We start from the raw sequence: 17640 nt of genomic DNA on the forward strand, positions 1-17640 counted from the left end.
GATTGATACCCCTGGCTGGGTGTGCGTAGCAACACTAAGCAGAAACCCTCAGAGGGCTGTGTAGGAAGACAGACCCAGCATACACCTTCCGTGCACACATTCATGTGTGCTTCTGGATTGCAACACACCAAGGAGTTTGGCTCTGGCTCCCCAGAGATTTGGGCTTACTCTTGTATGATCATAAGGGTTTGTCAGCCTCAGGCTTATTTTCTTCATCTGTAGAGTGGGAGTTGCGTCTGTCACTGGAATGGATTGGAAACTTAATGAGATAATGCTTCGGACCACACTCAGCAAATCACGGGTGCTCAGGGAATTCTCAAGCTTCTCCCCTCATCATTTTAAAACAAAGTCTAGAGTCTAAAGTTCTGGAGGAACTTAAGGGAATGGAACCAAGCTCCTTCCTGCAAGGATGGGGGCAAAGAAAGCAAATGGTTGATCAGTCGGTGCAGAAGTTGGCGAACTCTAATCCTTGACTCTCAATAAATCTGGCCTACCTGTTTTTAAAACTAAAGTCTCACTGACACATGGCCCTGCACATTTAAGAAGAATAGGATATTGCTGCATGTTTGCTTTGATAACAGAGTCTAATGTTTGCAACAGAGACCACATGGTGGGCAAATAGTCCTTCATAAGAAACAGTTTGCCAACTTTGAGTTTAAAGAAGAGAAACATCAACAAATGTGAGGAGAAGTATGGCCAGATAGCTTCTGCTTTGGTACCAGGTTATTTTGTTCTTTTGGCTCTTGTCTTTCACACTAAGGTATAGTGGTGGGTTGAGGGTCAGGGGTACACAGCCTGGAAAATGTAAATCTCTGGGTGTAAGGCCTATACCAAGCCCCGAGATCTCTCAAGTTTCTGCAGGTGAAGTGAGATGCTATTGTGAACCAAATTTCTGCTACCAAGCAGGAATACAATGTCTGTGTGAAGTGGCTTCTGGAGCTTTGGGATTTCCAGTAAGAGACCTGTGAGGGAAGAACAGTCTTATTCCATACCCTGTCACCCCATCATGCGGCAGCTGATGTCTCTGGCTAGATAAAATGTTTGTGCCACTGTTTGTAGAGCCAGCTTCATTTGGTAAGAGAAACTCCTGTGCTTACGTTTAGAACCCCTTTTCTGGTTGACTGTTTCTAATCACGAAGTGGGAAGGAGTAACGAGTGTTTATTGAGTCTCATGTGCTCGCAGTGTCTGCCGGCACGTGAACTTCATTGGTTTGCTTACTGACTTCTGTTCCTATCGATTAAAGGCGTGTTTCATGGAGATAATGTCTTCCACTTTTCGAGGACTGCTGGACACACTTTTCTTCATAGTCCTTGTGGGGCATTTCCCGTGTCTCAGCTAACCTAGTCTCTCCTTAGGCTTCCTCGCTGACTCTTACATTTGCTCTTGGGGCTGGGCACCGCCACTCACTACTGGGGCCTCGGGGAAGACTTTCTCCTGTCCCAGTGGGTTTTCTCTGTATCCTCTCTCACACCATTGTCTCCTTTAGCTGCTTCCCCTGTGGTATCCTTGTCGTCATGGCTGCTTTCTGCAAACAGGTGGCAGTACCTTCCTGCTTGCTATGAATTTATATGCAACCTCCTGCAACCTCTACTGAATTTATATGCAACAAGAATTTTATATTTGTACTATTTATATCATATGCTGTTCATCTAGCCTGTATCCTATATAATATATGTCCTATATAATCATGTATAACATGCTTGTATTATATGCAATAGTTTATATATGCGATGCAATAGATTCTATATAGTAGACTGTGTATATAGAAATTCCATCATTTCTATGTATTATATATGACATCCTCAACTAGATGCCAAATTTTATTACATACATTAGTATTCATCTAGCATTTTATTGCTTAGTGTTTCTCTTTAAACTGATGTTTTCTTTTAACCTCATCTTAAGTAACAATTGGGCCACAGTGCAGAGAATACATTGATGGGTTGGCCTTAAATAGGATAACTCTACCACCCCCATAAAGCCCCGGTGACATCATGGAAGAAGGACTGAGAAGGATGTAAGACTCAGGAGACCAGTGTTGCACGGACATGTCTTCTGGATATGACATAGTCATTGCAGCTCAGGAATGCATGGCCTCACTACAGCTTTTATTTGCATAAGACCTGCACAGAACTGGGCCCCTCAACACTTCACCATGTATATGGGGGAGCCCATTGGTCCCCCTCCTCTCCGGGGGATCATTGACAATTTCAGATTGTTAGGGGAGAATGCCATTTTCTTCAGCCTTGTAGTGAGAGCTGTCCTTGCTGCAGCAAATGACTTTCCACCCACAGTCGCCAAGAAACTCTAATTAAACTTTGTGGGTCACACGCACAGAAAGAAGACGGAAAAATTAGAGGGACACTTGCTGAGCAGCGCCCTGACAGGAGAGGAGGGAAGAAAACAAATATTATCCATCATATAAATGTATGGAACTGTCAAACAATGCAAAATACTTTTAAGAGCCAGTATCCAGGGAAGTAGGGATAATATAGTTGCTGAGTCTTCTAATAAATGATAAAATAAAATGAAACATACACAGTACGGTCTGGCTCCATCTCAGACGGGTACGTAAAGCTTTTAGGGAGCTCATCCTGTCTGTTTTCCTCCTTGGTCTCTAGTGTTTCTGTCCTCCCTGCTGCTACAGGAAGTACTTCCCCAAATCTGATGTCACACAATTTGACAATGACTCCTGGCGCTGTGGTCTCACTGTGACAGATCACAGCATAGAATGGAGCTTCCTTTCCTGACCTGGTCACTGGATGCCCATTAACACCAGCCAGCCCTGTTCACTACTTCTCCAGCTGCGTGAGGTTCCCAGAGAGTTTTACACTGTTCCATGCCCTGGGCGTCTGGAATGCCTTCCTTCTTAACTTTCCTCAAATCCTGCTGGTTCTTGGAAATTACTGCAGTTACCTTTCAGGAAGCCATCTCTGCCTAACCTCATCATCCTTTGTGTTTTAACTCTTCTCCAAAAGCAAACAAACAAACAAAGTCTATGTAGGGATAGGGAAAGTCTAGGTGAAACAGAAGTTGATTTAAACACACATTTCCTTCACACCACCCGAGCAATTCTTGGCAGCCTATTAATGTCTCACAGCGTTAGTTGGTCATCTGTTAATCCTGGGATCATGTGGTTTATCTCACAAAGCGACTTAGAAATCAAGTTGCCTTAAGTCCTGTTCTGCCTAGTTTTTATGCTGACCTGATCATCTGAGAGGAGGGAGCTTCAACCGAGTAAATGCCTCTGTAAAACTGGGCTGTATGTAGGCAAGCCTGAAAGACATTTTCTTAATTAGTGACATTGTGGGTAGGGCTACCCCTGTGCTAGGCAGTCCTGGGTTATAAAAGGAGCCAGGCTGAGCAAGCTGTAGGAGCAAGCCTGTAAGCAGTACTGGGCCATGGCCTTTACATCAGCACCTACCTGCCTCTAGGTTCCTGCCTTAACTGCTTTCGATGATGAACTGTTAAATGGACCCGTGAATAAAACAAATCTTTTTCTCTTCTAGTTGTTTGTGGTTGGAGTGTTTCATCACAGCATTAGAAACTCTAAGACAAAGTCAGTGCTGGACACAGCAGTCACAAACACTACCCCACCTGTGTCATCTTAACCATTATTACCGGAGACAGGCATGATTTATTTCTTGTGAGCCTATGTTTGGACTGTACCATGGCTAGGTCTGGGAGTATCAAGGTAAGAGAGTGATGGAAAATTCAGGATCCAGTGATGACCTCCAGGCTCAGCTAATGGAGGTCATTATTACAACAGGACTTTTCAGACTCTGCCTAACTCAACTGTCAGTCCCATGAGGACTGATGCCACATGTGAATCTCATGGGCATTCCCATGGCTCTGCCTTATAGTTAGCATTCAAGAATTAGCTTCCTCAATGTTTCCTCCATGAAATTGCCTGGCAGCTATGTAAATAGCCTTTGTGGCTTCATCTATGAAGAATCAGCAGTCAGACATCCTTGTCCCTTCTCTTCAGTTTATCAAAGGCTGGTTGAGGCTAATTGTGAACCAAGCCAGCCCAGAGGTGGTGGGATGACATTCTAATATACTGAGAGAAGTTTAATGAATGTGCCTTTCCTCAGTGAAAGCTCTTCCTATGCTTTTGTGTTTTTCTGCCATAACGTTTGAGATCATTAAAGAAATGTAGCCTTATGAACTCTTTGTATTTAGCTTGAATTTAAATTATTAAGATGGATGGGTCTTAAAGTCAGCTGTCATTGGCTGAAATCAGTGCTATGGGTTTGTTTCTGATCTTTTTTTTTTGTAAACTTTTAACATTTTTATTTTATATGTATGAGTGCATTGTAGCTGTCTTCAGACACACAGAAGAGGGCATCAGATCCTATTACAGATGGTTGTAAGAAACCATGTGGTTGCTGGGAATTGAACTCAGAACCTCTGGAAGAACAGTCAGTGCTTTTAACTGCTGAGCTATCTCTCCAACCCCGTTTCTGATCTTTATAGGTATACAAAAAGAGATAGGTTTTGTTAGACTTGGTTTAAGGGACTATGGAACTGGATCTATCCACATATTATGGTTTATTTCAGAAGGGCCATGGGAATTAAGACCCCAATAGGGACAGATCATCCTTTTCTTCTTTTTCTTTTTTCCAAATCCTATTTGTTGAATGACCTTGGTGTCTCCTTTTAGACATCTTAATCTTTATCAAGCACTATTTTGGCTTTTCCAGCACTCATTAACAAGGTGACTCTTCTCTGAAGCCTTGTTCAGTTACACCACACTTTGTTCTTCCCCTTTCTTCAGCAGCATATATGGACATTTCTGGTTCTGAAACTGAGCTCTTATCCCTAACTGACGTATCCTCTCTGGATCTGTTGCATCCTTCTCAGGGCCTCTGCACATCCTTGCGACCCATCAGTTGACCATGCCATGTGAGTCTGCCATCCTGTGTTTTTACGTGACGACACTAGAAGGAGGCAGGGAAGGAGTCACCCGCAGCATTGCTGACAGCATTGTCTGGGTTTGGTAGAATGGTAGGTTTAACACTGTTTATGGTTCCGGTTGTAGTTTATCCTGCGACAGTGGGGTAATGCTGATGGATCTGGACAAGTTGTGCTTGTCATTCTCCATGCCCTTCATCTCTGGCTTCAGGATAGAGCCTGTGCCCTTTGGTCCCCTCGCTCTTCTCAATCCTGGCATCATAGGAGAGCTGCCTCTAATTCTATCTTGGCACCACATCTTCCCCTTTATTAGTGCTTTCTCTTTTAGATGGCATTTGGTGAGTCTTCCATGTCTTTTATGTGATGTCAAAGATCATGATGGAAGGAAGAAATTAGTCTTTAAGGAGTTGTGTTAAAAGATCAACCTTATGAGAATATGCTGAGAAGAAAATGTAAGGCGAAGAAAGATGTTATGAGAACTTGCATCACTTAACCATTTAGGATTGAAGTATCATAAGGGACGGAAAATTGCCAACATGACTAATCTTTCTGGACTTGTTTTTTTTCAGGCTTTATGACAATCTTTGGGAAAGTAAAGTTATACATATTAGAATAACTAATATTCTTCCTGTGGACAAGCTCTGTGCCAAGAACACTATGCACACAACTTCATTTCATTTCTACTCAGCCAGCAAGTAGCAAAACTGGGAATCTAATTAATATCTTGAGATCTGTAACTTCAGAGCTTCTTTTTTAATAGAATGGTTAGGTATAATTTTATCTGGGATGTGTGAGAAAAGTTGTACCAGTTTTTCTACTTCAGTTACCACCAAAAAGTAACTACTTCTAGAAAACATGATATTCCAACATTTGGTTCACATTAATATAAAGAAGATCCTGTGCTCCAAACTGTATTTTATGTTACCCGAAGTTCACCAGAGTTGATTCAAGAAAACTGTAGTAGAATAATCTTTATCCATAATTAATTGTTCCGTAAAATATGTCTTGTTTAGTCTTTTTCATCTGTCTCCAGGGATGTCCATAGTGTTGGGATAGAAGCCAATACTCAATTAGCCGTGAAAGTGAAGGCAGGGTAGGAAAGAACGCTGACCACTGAAATAAAATCTGGATGAATCCATGGCCGAGCTGCAATGGCGCTTCACTCTTGTGAGTGCCCTTGTTTAGGGGTGACAGCTTTTTCTCTTGCATTCTTATCTGTAATAATCACATTCCCAACAGGTATAGTTCTGAAAAACAAAAACTCCAATAATCTTCCTAATAACATTAAACATGTTATTTGAATTACAAACACCCAGGACCTTTTTTTTCTCGAGCCTGACTTCACTGAATGACAGGGAAACTTCTTGCTGTGCAGTTTTTGTTGTTGTTTGTTTTGTTAGTTGGTTTCTTTGTCATTTCCTGTCTCCCATTCCTTTGGTCTGATTGATTTTTTTTTTTTAACAGCGTGTTTAGCTGAGTGGATCTTATTGGAAATTCTTTTAGTTGTTTGGAGAGACTGACCGATGTCATTCCTTGAGATTTGTGTACTTTGATGCAAGCTATACTTTGGATGTTGTACATGCTACTTTTCTATGCCTTCATGCTCCGCTTGCATGTCACTCTGGCAAGGTTTTTGTGACTGTGCATACTGTATTCTTAGTATTCTATGTGTATGGGCATTTTGTCTACAGGCATGTCTGTGGACCATGTGCTTGCTGGTGAGTGTGGAGGCCAGAGAGGGCATCAGATCCCCTGAAATTGGAGTTTCAGGGAGCTGCCATGTGGATGCTGGGAACCAAATCCCGGTCATCTGGAAGAGCGTCCAATGCTTCCCGACAGGTGACGCATCTCCCCAGGACACGTTATTTCTTCTTCCGTGGGCCACTGAAGAGAAAGATTTTCTGATTTTAAAATCTAAAGTATACAAATCGGAAACACATATTAAAAATAACCAGCATTAGTCTTGATTAGTCCTACCACATGAGTATTCAGAATTAGTCTCAGTGACTTGGGCTTAATTACAGGCATTTTGAATTTTGACAGTATTGCCACTTAATGTCTGTTTTGTCATTTCTTCTTAAGCAGGGAAGTATTAATATAACAACCATTGCAGTCATTAAGAAGCTAAACAGAATATATTTAGTAAGGAAGGTTTGAAAGTTTAACAGTAACTACAATTGAGTGTATTTTTGCTTAACCTTAAGTCTTATTGAGGTGGGATTGACATGTTTCATAAGGCTCTATTCTAATTACAAGGGCTCAGCACAGAAAAGATTAAAGGAAGTAAAGAAATTTGATCAGGGTTGTTCTTAGACTTCCATCCTTTGCGGTACATACTTCTGGGACGTGTCCCCCGGAGCCAGGACTTGAGTTTGAGAGCCATTCTGGGGGCTTTGGCTTTCTTCCTCACAGCTTCCTCACTGGCTCTGGCCCCAGTGGTGCCTTTTTGTTGCACATGAAAAAGACAGGAAGAAAGGCTCAGTCACTATGCTAAGGACTGTGCTAGACTCCCTGACAGTTCACAATAGTTCTCTCTTCTAGCCTTTGAGCTCTCTGCCTCATGGCCGTGGGAAATTTTTCATTTCTTACCCTCTAAGGTTTTATTTATCAAAGGAGCAAAAGAACATTACAGCCAAAAGCTAAAATGGTCTTGCATTTTATCCCAGGTTTTCTCCTCCATCAGTGGCTATGGTTAAAAATTTGCGTGTGTTCATTTAGTCTATTCTGTGGATGTTGTCTGAATGAAACAACATCTACAAGTTCACTGATCTGGCCACCTTTCTTCATGCCAGTGCTGTGTTCGCCCCCAGAATTTGCTTTCAATACTGTGGGCTGGAATTACAGTTTAGTTAATTTGACTCTGTATATCACTGTTCTGTTTGTACCTATTTCAGACCGTATTTTAAATCTGTATGTTTTTTGTTTATTCTTGATCATGTTGTAGGTAAGATGAGGGTTTTAAAATTCATTTATCTCTCTAGTAGTCTGGAGGTTACATAATTTATATCCTCTCCTTGTGTGATCGCTCTTACTTTTTAGCAAATATGGGTATTTTTAGCCATGTTTAAAATATGCTAGAGTCTCTGTCCCTACGAGGTTCTCTTTTGGTTTCCATTTCCTCTCCCATTATTATTATTATTATTATTATTATTATTATTATTATTATTATTATTATTATTATTATTATTATCATTTCCTGCATGTTACTTACATCTTACTTTTCATCACTTCCAAATTAATCGATCTTGAAGTAGTTGGCGATTATAATTACTTAGACTTTTTTTGCCTGCCAGCATAGTTCCTTGATCATGCAGCTTTCCTTCTGATTTTTGTCTCTATCTTATCACAGCAAGTTCTGTGTGAAAATATTTTCCATGTATGTATCCCTGTTGGGTGATTTTTCTGGGGTGCTGCCAGCAAGCCTTTACCTACCCCAATTAGAGCAATGGTGGGAAACAAAGGAACAGTCCTCTCAAAACTTAGCCTGCTGAAACTGCCAGTTTGTTAGGGTTACTTACAAGATGCCCACTCAAAGGCACCTGCATCTCTAGAAATGCCTAACTCAGTATGAGCCAGAATTTACAGAAGCCTTGAATGTCCCCTCACAGCGTACAGTCAACTCCATGGAAGAGCCTCTTCCCTCCAGCTCTCCTTTTCTAGCCTGGGTTGGATGCACTTAGGAATTTTGGAACTGTTTGGCTCCCAGAGCCTGACAGCTTCATGAGCTACCCAAAGCTTTGTAACTGTCATTTACTTACTGAGTGGGAGGGGAGGGTAGAGATGGGATATTGCATCTCTAAGAAATAGCCATCCAAGGCCTCCTGAGAGATGGACTGACCATTGTTTACTTTGAATAGCTTGAAGATCACATGTAATTTTAACATTTAAAATTTGTATTTTAACAACTAGATGATTTTTTTTTAATTTAGACGTAGGCACTGTATTTCTACACATCACTGACTTTCACAAATATTCAGCTAAATCCCATTGCCTTTACTGAGGTCAGCACTGTTCTTTGGAACATGAGACTGTACTGGGTTGGGGATTCAGTGATGTTCTTTGGGGATGGAAGTGTGTGATGTCATGTATTTCTTCATTAAAACTGTTGAGTCATGCTTCAGAGAACAAATTTCTCTCTCTCTTCTCTCTCTCTCTCTCTCTCTCTCTCTCTCTCTCTCTCTCTCTCTCTCTCTCTCTGTGTGTGTGTGTATGTGTGTGTGTCTGTCTGTCCGTCAGTACTTCTTAACTGATTAAGTCACATGTAATAACTCTTCATCCATTCATTTGCTGAATTTCCTACCAAATTGGGGAAACACATATGACTTTATTGGCATCACCATTGATAACACCTCTTTGTTCTTTCTAAATTTGTTTCATAACTACTAAGTATGTGACAAATGTCAGGTTCCTTCCTGTAGCGGCAGCTTCTATAGACAGATCTCATCGATTCTTGTCCATTTCTGTACATCGTCCATATTACCCTAATTAGTTCCTTAACCTTTTTCTTAAATTGAGGATAAAAATGCAGCACACTGTCTTGAGTAGTAAAACATAGCAATCTTACTGTGGTGCGATCTTTCAAATTCTATCTTAGACATTGCATGGAATATGAAATTCCAGACCACTGAAATTAACAGTTTCAGAGATGAATAAGCTGAACGTAGAGAAAGCATGAACTAGGATGTGTTCTATTTCTATTCCCATAGGGCACAGGGTATAATGTGGAAGTTTGTTTCAATATTTGTTTCTGCCAGAGAAGAGGAGGTTTTCTGAGAGCATCAGGCAGTTAGATATGACATTGCAGAAATCATAATGTAGATTAGGGGGTAAACATTCATTTGCTTTATAAATATTTGATTTTCTGCCACCTTTTCAGAGTTGTTTGAGGCTTGTGTCAAATGATGGAAATGCTTGAAGACCTGAACTTTAGCTTTGGGCTTTGCACTCACTCATGGGGTGGCCGTGGCAGATCCTTTCAATGGCTTGTCCTTTAATTAAGCTCTTAAAGGGCAAATGTGCTAATAACCATGAACTGCCTTTTAGCTAGCTTTTAAGTTCTTAAAATAACAAAGGTGATGATATTATATTCCAGCTATGTAGCAGTTATTGCAATGCCTCAAATGAAGACCATTTTTCTTTTATTCTTATACATTAAACTTTTAGAATGAAATGAATTTAATCATGGCTTTGCACATTTAGCCTTACCTACAGCTGGTTCCCCGGCAGTCAACTTCTTACTTCTGTAACACATTGTAAAGTGGAAGGTGAAGACACTGAAGATGGGGCTGTAGAGTTGAGGAATGGTGGCAGGTCACAGTGAGACCTAGCTTTGCTTTGAATTCTGGAGAATGAAGGCATAAGCCACATACTTCAGTATTTTCTGTGGTTTCCATTCTGTTGAGAGGGAAGGGGCGGGGAGAATGAGCTCTGCCTTTTGGGAAGGCTTTCGAGTTCTTGTACAGACACCTTGCCTGAGCTGCAGCGTTGGTGAGAATGATTATGGGGAATGTGGCTGCACCTGGTAGTGGACACAGTTGCCAGAAGCCCCGTGAAAGGGGTCAAGATTTGATTTTAATTACATTAGGTCTGAAGGGCAACAGATTCCAAACCCATGATAATCTCAATTATCCCTGGATCAAGTAGATGGTTCTTAGGCTTTATCTTTGGCTGAAGCTCTCGATTAGATTAGAGAAGAGGGATCCCAGAGGCTCATGTTTCAGCAACTGATAAGAATTCCTTCAGAAGCAAAGGACTAGTGATTCTTGTAGACTTCTCAGGCTGACTGGACCCTGCTTCCTTATAGATTCTCGTCTTTCATGGTTAATATTTCAACTTTTAGAACACAAGCTCTCATTTAATTCTTATTAATTAAGATGTAGCTACTTCCCATGAGGGTCATGAAGCCCCATTCCTTATTCCTGCATTTGTGGGTTGACTTACTGGCATCGACAGAGGTGAGGCTTGCCAATTACTAGGCTCATAAGGCTGATATTTTTATTTCTTGTCATAAATGAGCAGGTTTAAGTTTAGAGAGTTTAAATACCTTACCCTAAACCATCCAGCTAGTGAGTGGTCCACCGAGTCCAAGCTTCTCTGACACCAGAAATCGTGTTTCCTATGACTGACTCACTAAGAGATTCAAAGCAGTGGGCTGACGCTTTAAAGTCATGAACAAGAGCCATCCACCTACAACCAGCTCCGCCAGTCAGCCGCTATGGAATTGTACATTTCAGTATTTGAGATGCATCCCTCTTGACAGGTTCTTGACTGTTTCTGCCATAAAATATTTTTGTTAATAGTCTTTTTCTTCTACAGATGTTTACACAGAAGTTCAAAGTATAGTGAGTTAAATGTCTTAGTTTTCAGCAGCGTGAATAATAGAAATACAGATGATAGTTGGGTGCTGGCTCTGTGGTCTCATATGTCTAGGATATAATTGGTGTGATCTTTCAGAGCCTTTTTTTGGTCACAAGATGAGTGCTGCAGACCTAGGGCCCATGGGAAGGAGAGAGAGGAAGTGCCTAAGTCAGCCATACTTGACTTAAACAAAACAAAACCCAAGGCTTCTTTTGTGAGAAAATGTAGTAAACACTGCAAAGACGGCTAGGCAAATGGCTCTCTTTGTAGTGGGAAGGGACGGAATAAGGAATGTGAGAGTGTGTTTGGCTCACCACTGCCCATAACAGAAGACAGGTGAGCGTTTGTCATTCCCAGCTGTGAGAAGGGCGTGGAAAAACTCTCCCATAGTCCATATTTCAGACTGGAATTTAGGAAACAGGCACCCAGGTCTCACTGCATAAAGGGACCTCATTGAATACATTTTCAAAGGCCATTATTATTATTGTTGTTGTTATTATTATTTTATTTTTGTTTATCCTATTAGCAATAGGTATAAAACACAATCAAGGTTTTGCTTGGTCAGAATATTTCAGATATAAATTGGATTTCTGTGTTTAAGTCCATATACAATTTCTCATAAACAGCAGCCATTACTTTCTAGACTTGAACAGGTAGACTTTCGCAGAATCTAGTTGGATGTCTAATTACCTTGTTCATTTTTATTCTTCTTTTTCCTTGTTTTAAATGGTTTTTCATGATTTTTATTAGTAATTCATTTTGTCACATGCTCCCCCAAATTAAAACTACTTATGTTTACATAGTATTCTGTCACTCTTTTCTCTCCAGTCCTCAGGCCTCAGTTTACCCTCCCTACGAGGTTCTTAGCAATATTTTCTAGTCTTTTATCAGAAGTATTTTATACACATGAAAGTTTTCCCTTTAAGAAAACTGTACAAATGCTAGCAGATACATTGATTTAAAAACTACTTAGTACTTATTGTATTATCTTCTTTAATAATTTTAAGGAAAAAAAACATCTTGTTCCTTTATTCACAGGCATATTATTCTGTTTCAGAGACATCCTCAATTTCTTTACCCATCTCTGCATTACGTTATTCAGATTATTCCAGCCTTTTGCAAATCTAAAAGCAGTGCTGCAACGCTTACACGCATGTAAGGGAGCTGGAGGGTCCAGCCTGTTGAAGTGCCCTGGTCAGGAGCGGGCGGGATTCACAGCCACTCTTGCAGCTCACACACGTGTTGTGAAGTGCATTCTTTCCTGTCCTCAGCAGTCCACCATCCACTGCTACAGCTTTCATTCTTTTCCTGGCACTGAGAATCAAACCTAGGATCTCATTATGCTATGGGCAAGAGCTCTTCTCTGAGCTATTCCTGAGGCATTCTTCTTCTTCTTATTATTATTATTTGAAACAGGATCTCCCTACATCAGGCTGGCTTCACCTCAAGTGTCTGCCTCCTTAGTAACTATGATTACAGGCCCATGTTACCATGCCTGGGCACTTTTTAAAACCAAAGTTTAAAACCAAAAAAAAAAAAAAAAAAAAAAAAAGAAACGTTATTTGATCCCCGTTTTACAATTAAGAGTGAGCTCATTTAGGTTAAACAGACATATGGCTCATTCCTGATATTTGTGTCTCTTGTTGATTTTTCTATTGTGTAGCTGATTTCTATTGGAACTTCTCTAGTCAGAAAGTCTTTTGTGATAGAGATGGAAACACTCTCTTTCCCCCATAATTTGTTGTTTGTTTTTGTTTTTGTTTTGTTCACTTCATTTTGCTTTTGGGCTGATGCAAAAAAAAAAAAAAAGAAAAAGTTACAGTTTCACAGAGTGAAATGTATCTGTTTCTGTTCACTTGCTTTACAGCTGAGGTCTGCAGCACAGCCAGAAAGCCTTTCTTCCCCTGAGCTTATAGAAGGATTCTGACCCGCTTCCTTTAATGGACTCTTGGGTTCACTTTCACAGCCAGATCTTTCATAGGCGTGCTGTTTTCCTGGGAAGCTCAGATCTCAGTCCTGGGCCCAACATTATTGTTGATGGCCACCGACTTGTCTGCAAGTCACTTTACAACCATTTGTACTTTCCCTTTGATGGGCTAGCTTTTTATGGTTGTGAAGCTCTCATGTACCAGATGTGTTTTGCTATTTCTGTCACTGCCACATGATATATTAATTATTACATTTAGTTGAGTATGGATACTTCTGTCTTGCTTTATTACTCTTATGTTTCTTCCTTCCTTTCTTTTTTTTTTCAAGACAGTTTTTCTTCATTTGTATAGCTCTGGCTGTCCTGGAACTCATTCTATAGACCAGGCTAGTCTTGAACTCAGATCTGCCTGCCTCTGCCTCCAGAGTGCTGGGATTAAAAGCATATACCCGACTACATTTCATGACTTCTTAATGATCATATGACTGAAGTATTCAATGAGCATTTGGGGGTTTCAATTCTTTCCTGAGCAGTACCCTTGATTCTGGTCTAGTAAGGGATTTGGGGGTGTGTAAGATGCTGTCTCAGAGCCCAGAATCTTGCAGCATGGTTGAGAGGCAGGTAGGGCCTCCTCAGCTCAGCCTCTTCCCTTCACAGCAGGTCACTGACTGTGTAGCTGGCCCCTCCGCTGTATTCCAGATCCCATTCCATTGAGTTCTCTTGCTGCTCTTGAACTGTATAGTGAGGTAGATATGTGTTGAGTTGTGGCTATTCAAGCAAATATAAAACAGTTATCCTGGGAAACTAACGTTTATTGTCAGATGTATTCTGTACTCATAATCTGTGAAGGGCAGTAGCTACAGACTCAGAATGAAAGTAAGTAACCAAAAATATTTTTTCTCTTAAGAATATCAGAGTACACAGAAGAACAGAGATCTGATTTGCTATCATTTGTTCTGGTGAACTTCCTGGGAACTACCTGGGAGTGGAAAAGAGATCACATCTATTACAGAAATTATGTGAAATTGAAATAGAATATTTCTGCAGTTAAACTTTAATGTTAACTTTGAGGGACTGTAATGTTTAGAATGCTTTGAGTTCTCTAGAGATTATTGCGTGTATATTAATGCTTCTCTGAGCCTGGTAAATACCATTTTAGAGTTTGTAATTGACACCCCATGGTCCTTGGCTTTCAGAACGCTATTCTTTTCTCCTTCTTTTGCAAACTCCTGCATTTCACATCCCCTTATGGGCCCTACCTTTTACATTCTCCAAACTTGACATTGAGAACTGTCATACCGTGTTCATTTTTCTTTCTTGTATTTTTCATCTGATCTAATAAAGCACTTAAATCCAGATGCCTCACACATTTATTTCCATGTTCCAGGCTTCTCAGTATGACTTGTATATCTTAATGTATTCTTGGCATCTATAGTTGGATATTAGTGGCCAAAATAGGGCTTTTCTTTTTTTTTCTTTTCTTTTCTTTCTTTCTTTCTTTCTTTCTTTTTTTTCTTTTGTTGTACTCTTCAGAGTTTAGGAAATATTCTCAGAAAGTGGCATCACCATTCATTCTATGTTTTTAAATCTGTTGTTGTTTGTTTTCTTGTTTTGTTTTTTTTTTTCATGGTAGAAACTCAGTAGTCATCTGAGTCCCACTCTTTGTTTTTCATTCCTACATTCAGTATATCAGCAAATTCTAGAAATATTGCAATCACTATGCTCATCAAAAAATTTTCATAGCAACCCTTGGTCCAGTTTTCAAGAATATTCTTTCCATTCAAGTACAGGAGTATTATGTAACTTGCATCTTTCTATATTTGTCTCTCCAAGTCTCCTATAGCAGGAGGATGAAACTTGCAGGTCATATCCTGTCATTTCTTCTCTTAGAGGTCTTAGTGGGTTCCCATGTAGATGATTGGAATCCAGTGTTGATGCCATTTCCCAAAAGGGCTGCTCAGTGGGCTCCTGATTGTAGCTTTAAACCCACCCGCCTTCACTCTGCCTCTTGGTCATTCAACTTCAGCCACTCCAGCATTCCTTATTTATTTGAGCTCACATACTAGGGTGTTATAAAGCCACTGACTTCATCTGTGCCCTTTGCCCTGCATAGGATGTCCTTTATATGATGGGCTGTTTCACTTATCAATTCCCTACATCAGATGGTGCTCCCTAAATGGTGCTCACTGATGGTCACATATATGGTTGTTTCTTAGTCATCCTTCTCCATCTCATGTCTTGTTCATTTCCTTTGCTGCAATACCCAAAGGCTTAATTACTTTATTAAATTGTATCAAGTCATCTTTTTGACATTTTTCTTTATGGATCAAAATTAATTACTTTGGGCATATTCCCTGTCTATTGTGATTTCTACAACTTAGGAAGTAGCATAGCCCTGGCACCTGGTGTTTAGAATTTGGCATGGACTATAAAATGAATGAACAAAAACAACATTATTTTTGTTCTGCAGAGGAAAAAATACTTCTTCCTGACAACACTTCAATGCATACCATTAAGCCCAAAATAAGTTGAGTTATCTGATAATTAAAGGGAACTATGAATAGAATAGATAGATAGTAAAAAGAAATGAAATAGAAACATCCCCTGAGAAGTTAACAAAGAAGAACATTATCTGGATCTCTTGTGTATTTTCAGAATCACGCATGTGTAGTGACTTATTGGTCAGTATGATATGTTTGGTGTTAATCTGCCGAATGTTTCAGCGAAACTTTTGTTAGACATTTGGTATTCTCTTCGTCTATGAGTGTTCCTTACTCTAGGACCATTACAGCAGTCAGCATAGTCATTATTGAGGCAGAAGTTTCAAAGCAGCTGCTGCAATGAGCATCTATTCACCTCTGATAGGTAGATGTGGCCCCTGTGTCAAGCCTCAGAGACATGGAGGGGTGGAAGTCTTCTTGTCTTTTGTGAAAACATAAGAAGGTACAGAAGCAACCTTAGTGCAACAGGAGTTTCCAGATATGGAGGTGATATGAAATATAGTCTTTGATAAGTGAGAGTTTGCTAGATGATGATGTTCTAGGCTACAAAACAGAATGCAGAAGACACAGGTGGAGCTTCAGGGAGCAGGTTTTGTAATTTGCAACCACGGGAACTATAAGGGAAGGCCATAGCAAGAAGTTGGAGATAGGCAAAACCATATGCACAATCCCTTGTCTGCTGATGTAGATTAGGCTTTACTGTCGGGGAATGAAGGGATTTTGAATATTGTTCTCAAAGTAATAGGATTATATAATATACGCCTTCAAGTGACTCTCAGATGATAAAGATTATGAACAGAAGGAGGAATCTACTAGGAAGGAAAAGGACAAGATCACCCAGGGAGGGTCTATCAGGGAGAGTTAGAGGTTGATCCTGATAGCCAGGAATGACAGATAAGTAAGGTAAAGGTTAACACTGAATACTGCTGTCCATGACAAAGATAACTTAATGCTCTTCACCAAAGTGGCCAAAGGGCTGATGACAGGAAAATCCTCCTGGAATTGAAGGAGCTCTGAGAAAAGCAACTCAACCCAGTGCAGAAGGTTGGCCTTGGTGCTCTTCTGTGTCTTTTGTATTGTTTTTGGTAAGTGATAATGGTGTGGACTTATTTGCATATTCTTCTAAGCCAGAAGGCACACTGGTACTAGGGGACTTGGAGTTTCCTATGACATTACCTTAGACACAGGCAGCATGGGAAAAGCTAAGAGGAAAGGGTAATGTGGGGGTGGAGTGAGAGTGTGTGTAGAGAAGAAACAAACTTTTTAAAGTCTCTTAAAGATCCTTTGGAATTGTGTGATTCTCGGACACTTTGGAGGTAGGTTTCAGTTTTACAGTCTATCCTGTCACTTGGAAGCAAATTGTCAAGAAAGTAGACCCTCTAAATACTGATATATTTTTTTGATACAGAAAAAGAAAGCCATATGTGATGATTTTTCTAACTCCTTGACTCAAGGATCATACAGAAGAGGCAATCTTGTCCTCAAATTAGTACTTTTGCAAAGTAGCAGTAAAGCAAGGACCATTTTGGGTCACAGGAGAGAATAACTAAGGAAGAACCGGGATCTGCTTGACCTCTGTGAGGGGAAGTCAGTCCCCTAGAACAGGGCACATAGGATGTAACCATGGGGAGTCTTCCTTCACCCACTCTGCAGATCGCCCACTGAGTAAGCAAATGTACCCTTTTCGGTTTCTTTTACTCTTAGCTTAGCTGGCTACTTAGCAGAAGGAAAAGACCTCTTTCTCAGTGGAGAGCACCGTTGGTATCAGGCAAACAGATCTTCCTAGGACATGGCACTACAGCATCACAGCAGGATTGGCACCCACACAGTCCCTGGACTTAGATGCCAGGAGCCCCCACAGGTCATCATGGGCAGCCAGGAAAGTGAACACATATTTCCAAGTGCTTTTGGTAGTTCACGGACAGCCAAGGTCTGCTGTC

The 17640-nt window shown here is 40.5% G+C and overlaps 1 protein-coding gene across 1 annotated transcript in view; it reads left to right on the forward strand.

Annotated features, from left to right (window-relative positions):
* The window catches only part of KCNN2 (potassium calcium-activated channel subfamily N member 2), a 134025-nt gene that overhangs the window by 18266 nt on the left and 98119 nt on the right, over nucleotides 1-17640 (forward strand). The gene's annotated exons all lie outside the window — the stretch shown is intronic.

This window comes from Micromys minutus (genome assembly GCF_963924665.1).
Source record: "Micromys minutus genome assembly, chromosome: 8".
Classification (NCBI taxonomy): Eukaryota; Metazoa; Chordata; class Mammalia; order Rodentia; family Muridae; genus Micromys; species Micromys minutus.